The sequence below is a fragment of the Pongo abelii genome, chromosome 5, assembly GCF_028885655.2.
Source record: "Pongo abelii isolate AG06213 chromosome 5, NHGRI_mPonAbe1-v2.0_pri, whole genome shotgun sequence".
NCBI lineage: Eukaryota > Metazoa > Chordata > Mammalia > Primates > Hominidae > Pongo > Pongo abelii.
The window spans coordinates 34133481-34139250 of NC_071990.2; the positions used below are offsets into that span (position 1 = coordinate 34133481).

At 48.9% G+C, this 5770-nt stretch overlaps 1 long non-coding RNA gene across 1 annotated transcript; it reads right to left on the reverse strand.

The window, feature by feature from the left end:
- Positions 1-4755: 4755 nt before the first annotated feature.
- Positions 4756-5494, reverse strand: LOC112133846 (uncharacterized). The gene is made up of 2 exons (XR_008526141.1): positions 5196-5494; positions 4756-4937 (listed from the first exon to the last, which is right to left on the reverse strand). It is a non-coding gene; the product is annotated as an uncharacterized LOC112133846 (long non-coding RNA).
- Between the last annotated feature and the right edge of the window lie 276 nt (positions 5495-5770).

Below are 5770 nucleotides of genomic sequence, written 5' to 3' on the forward strand. Positions count from 1 at the left end.
TTGTGTGTCCCGATTGAGGAGAAAGCAACATAATGGCAAAGTTGTCTCTCCTGTCATTTTTCTAACAGAAGAGAATTTTTGTTCAACACAATTTTTAGTGTGAATTGTCAATTACCATTCTCCCAGATCTGTTTGGCAGCATGACCTTGGTTGTGGCCCGTTTTGTGGACACGAGGAGGTAAAAGATAAAGTAGCATGTGCTTAGTTTGTGATGAATAGGACACAGGTGAGGACTGGCCTTACAGCACTCACAGTGGCTGAGTTGCAGGTCTGGAGGGAGGGAAAGGGGTCTGCCTTTGCCATGCCAAATATAAGATTGCAGGAGGCCACCTACTCAAAAATATTGTGAAAAGAGTAATGTAGGATGCGGGGCTAGAAGAGAGACAGGGTGGGCATCATTCACGCTGGAAGGTATTGGGGTGAAGGCAGAAGAGGAGGAGAGGGGATGCAGGATGGAGTAAGGGCAATCCCTCTCTGGGCCTCACATTCCTGATCTGTAAAATAAGGAGTTTGGACTAGACAGTTCTCTGCTTCACCTGTCTAGCTGGCTCAGCGTGGAGAACAAGGAAGAGGGGCAACGGAAGAGGAGACCCAGGATGCATCAGAATGGGAGATCCTGGCTTGGCAGCACCCTGGAGAGCTTGGAGAGCACCCCCAACGATAGGGATTGAGGCGCAATTTGCTCTCAAACTTGTTGAGAAACTGATTGATACGGAAACACTGCTCTCTGGGGTTTACTTATAAAAAGTAACTCCCCACCCTGCCCCCCGAGAAAGGTGCAACTTCCAGGGTGAGTCACAGAGCCGGTGAGGATCCTCCACACTCCGGAGTGTGACACTGCAGACCAGCAAATGCCAATATCATTCTTCTCGGGGCAATGTTAAAAGTCTGTTCAACTACATTCAAAGTCCCATTTCAAGTGTAGGCTCCAAAATCACATACCAAAGTGTAACGCTTTATGGCTCCATCCCCCGGAAGAAATACACAAAATTTATAATTGTGCATGCATGTGCGTGTTTAACATCAGCAGGCACTAAGAAACAATAGGCTTTTCATTATCTTCTTTTTTTTTGTTTTTATTTTTATTCTTTAAAAGGATTATACGCCAGAGAGTGCAATGGCAGAAAGCAGAAGAGGAGATACGGAACAAGAAGATGGTGGGAGACATTTTACAATTTATCAAGATATGAGTCCAGTTCCCTCTTTTTAAATGCCCAAAGCGCCCTACATTGAGCTTCTTAAATTAGGAAGTAATGTTTTTAATGGCTACCCTGAGGCAAGGCTATATCTGGAAGAGCAATTTTTAATCATTAATGTAAAATTATCCTGCTCAGGTGATTCCAGTGATTCAAGCCAGGAGTTTGAATGACCCCAGATGTGCAGCTTCTAGACAGCACATCTGAGGTGGGGTGGCGGGGCCGGGAGCAAGATGGGGCTTATGTTTCAGAAGAGGCCTGCCTTGGCAAAGCCTTGCCCTGGGAATATGTCTTTACTCAGCCCCAACTTAGGAGGTGGGTCCCCTATTGCTGTGCCGAGGGCTGGTTGCCTGAGTGTTGTCCATACCCCACTGCAAACTTACGGAAAAGTCTGATTCTGCTATTTAGACTTCCTCCCCTTTCAGCAACCTACCTCGACTTAGCTCTTCTGGGTTTTGGCAGAGAATAATCTATTATAATAGAAAACACTGTATGATGAATAATACCATCTTTCATTTGTGTAGCACCTCATCCATTCCCAAAGTGCATATATATTTTATTAGACACAGTTAATTCTAGATAAAATAAGTAGCTCACTAAGTCAGTAAGTCCCATTTCCTGACAATTCTGGAAGAAAAGTTCGGTTCTCTGAGCTAATGGAGGGTCTGAGAGAATCCCTTTAAAATGACTAGATCAAAGAATAAACTGAGATCTGGAAGAATGAACTTGCAAATATACCATTTAATGTAAATGAAATATTTTAAATAAAATTCAACTTAGTGTGTCCGGCACTGAGCCTGCTATAAGGAATAGAAAATAAAAGAGTCCCAGCTCCTGAGGGGCACATGGTCTAGTTGGGGTAGGGAGGTGGTGGTTGGACTATACTCAAATTCACTCAACACAAATCAGAGATTAAACGAAACCAACGCTCCACTGGTCCAGACACACTAATTCTTTCCCTGTACCTCACAGCACCAGACCTCTGTGCGAAACCCCCTGGTTCCTGAGCTTCTCTGTTGCACATGGCTTGCCCCCCATGGAATCCACAGGGCCTTGTACTTAAAGTCCCAGACCACCCTAGTCTCTGCCCACCCTCCTCCAACCCACCACTCCTTTGTACGGCAGGCCTCAAGGATTCAGTCTTTCTCCTTTTCTTTGGGAGAGATCTGGGCTCCCCTCTTGTCCCCTGCTTCCTTGCTGTTTTAAGGGTTTTAACTGCAGAAAAATTAGTCAACCAAAGTAGAAACATCTAGAAATGACAAGATGCAACTCTTCCAAGCTTCCGCAGGTTCTGGTCTCCAGTTTAGAGCTTCTGATTTCCTTCTGGCAGCACCCTGGAGTGGGGACCTCTGTTTTTCATATGAAGAGGGTGGCTGGCCAAAAAAAGCAAGCCTGCCCCTATGGGGAAGACTTCCTGCCCGCCTTCCCAGCAGGAGGCTGGCCCAGGGCTTTGAGGGGAATCATGGTGAACTACAAGTGCTCCCTGCTTTCTGATGCCCTCCTGGTGGGGCCAAGGCCCTCCCTGCTCTCAGGGGCTTGACACCGCTACTCTCCCAAGCCTGGTGATCCAGTACTGATGCTTAATGAGCTCTCCAACAGCACTGCTGCCCCTTCCCTTGAGGACTAAGCTCCGATTTTTTATCTTGCCCAGATTCCTATCTAAGGGGTCTGGGGAGTCATGCCCTACCAACCATACATTCTCATCAGATGGGTTTTATCTGACCCTGTATATCGTGACTGACTTTCCAATCTGACTGTGGCATAACGAGAAAGAAAATCAAAATGTTTTACCCCAAAATATATCTCCTTGCCATATCTCGAAATTGTCCTGCAAAGTCTGTTGTGGGAAAAATCCACATTCTACAGGAAACCTTTCCTTTCCCCTTTGTTTTCCTTCCTTCCTTCCCAGATCCAGGAGATAATCAACTAAGAGCCAGGTACCCTTTTAGGTCCGATAAGAAACATTTTACAACCTGCTCTCTCTCTCTGAAGTCTGCTATCTGAGAGATTCCTCTGCACAATAAAACTTGGTCCCCACAATTCTGTATCTTAACCTGAACATTCCTTTCCATTAATCCCAGGTCTCCAGATAAATCCAACCAATTGTCAATCAGAAAATGTTTAAATTTACCTATAGCCTGGAAGCCCCCACTTTGAGTTGTCTCACCTTTCTGAACCAAATCAATGTATATTTTAAATGTCTTTGATTGAGTCTCATGCCTTCCTAAAATATATAAAACCAAGCTGTACCCCGACCACCTTGAACACATGTTCTCAGGGTCTCCTGAGGGCTGTGTCACGGGCCATGTTCACTCATATTTGGCTCAGAATAAATCTCTTCAAATATTTTACAGAGTTTCACTCTTTCAGTCAACACCCTTTAATCACCAAGGCTTCCAAGCACACCCCCATTTGGGAACCATGCCGTAATGGGGCTCAGACCCTGTCTTCAGGTGATCTGAATTGGCGCTTCTGAGAAAGCAATTTGGGAGAATGAATTTCCCCCCTCGAACTCAAGCCTTCCTTCTCTGGCTCCCTGGCTGAGGCCAAAGTATAGCCCAGACCTGCTTCCAGATCTACCCTCCTCCTGCAGTCGCTCCAGCCACTCCACCGCTCCTCCAGGGCCAAAATGCACTTCTTCCAGCCTGACACCCCTCTTTCCTGCTGGGCTCTACCAGTCTGTCTTCTGTGGTGAGCCACCCTCACCTAACTGTCACAGGCCCAGGGCAGAGTTCACCACCTTGTTTTCTCTGTCAACAGCTCTTCCTTCAGACGATCACAATGCACATCTGTGTTTTAAACCTAAGGCCCTCTAACTTTTGCTCTATTTCCAACCACTAATTAAAAATGGACTCCTCCTCTCTTCTTCCCTCTTTCTTAGTATATTCCCTTACAGTTTATCATGACGATCTGTGAGAATAATTGTCACAGAGGGCTTTGGAGGGACCATTTCTGCATGTAGATGGACTGGGGCTGTCAATGAAACCTGGATGGTTATAAGCTTTCTATTTTAATGAATTTATACAAGTACAAATATATCGCTTCAGAGCCACCTTTTGTTTGCCTCAAGAAATAGCCAATTCATGTTACATTTTTAAAAAGGTCTTCCACTATTAATTAAAAGGAATGATTTGGGGTGGGGGAGGGTGCAAGTGTGGCAGAGATTGGTTGTGGCCACCTTCAGCTTATTAACTTCCACTTCCGGCAGGTTCCTAGGGGGGCCACCTGTTAAAGACTGAGAGGACATTGCTTTGCAAAACCTCCTCTCTTTTTACTGCTCTGCTCATCTCCTCAGCTTGGGGCCTCAGCGGGCAAGGGCAGAGTAGGAGGGGAGGGCCCCGAGGGGTGGTGGACAGGCTGGTAGTCCAAGACGGTCTGGAATGGAATAGAATATGAAGAGAAATGCAGCCCGCCCACTCCTTCGGAGAGAGGAGAGTGCTGGTGGAGAAACTCGGGCCTGAATTTTTCTTGAGGAAGCTAAGAAGATCCTTTGGCTTCAAGGCAGATGGAACCTGGATGGTTTAGGGGAGGAATGGGACTTGACAGCAGCGCTCAAAGCTTCTGGGCAGGGCTTTTATCTAATTGACAGAAGCGAAAACAGTAGACCTTGGCTCCTCTCTGCTCCCATCTCTCTCCTGCTCAAAGTCCTTGGTCAGGCACTGTTCGTTCCTTCCAGCCCAAAGACTTGAGAAAGTAATTTCTGCAGGCCCCTCCAGAGCTGTTTCTGACCCCACAGACAATCTGGTGGGTGAAGAAACCTGAATTAGCTGGGACTTTCCACAGTAGCCCTCAATCACTTCTCTTCAGCTCAGTTCCAGACCCTTTACAAAGTGCGTGAAGGCACCATTCCCCAAAGCGCAGAAAGGAGGCGCAGCCTGCCAGCAGGACAGGACATGTGAAATCAGGGACGTCTGGGGAAACCCTTTCTAAGGTGATCCTCGCCCCTGGCCTAGAAGTCTAGGGAGGCGGAGGTCCCCATACACCCACCCCGAGGGGTACCTCAGGAACAGAGTAACCGCCCCGCGGGGCCGGCTGGTGGAGTGGGGCCGTTCCTAACGGCTGCCTCCGTCCTGCCTCGCGGTCTAGGGAAGGGGTCTCGGCCACCTCCTCCCGCAGCCTTCCAAATCAAGATGGACTCGCAGGAGACTACACCCTGCGTCTGCAGAACCTCAGAATACAGGACTACCAGGGGTTCCTGGCCCATGGCCCTGGGAGGATTGCTGTTGGGGAGATGGGAAGGAATCTAGGGAGGCCAAGGCCCGCAACAACCACCCCGGAGGACCTCAGAGCAGATCCCTCCCTCCGCGGGGTTGGCAGGGGCAGCCTGGCGCGGGGCGGGGAGAGGGGCCGGGCGAGGGGGCGGGGCCGGGGGGTAGAGGGCCACCAGGTCCCTCCCCACGCGCCGGCTGTCCGCGCTGCGGCCTCGGAGTAACTGCTGTTCGTAAAGGCTGCCTCCGTCCTGCCGCGTGGCCTTTAGAGGGTTGGAGCTGGCGGAACCGTAACTCCCTCTCTGAGGGTGAATACGGGCCTTGATTGCCAGAAGGGCCTCAGACGGGGACGCGGGATGATGCGGG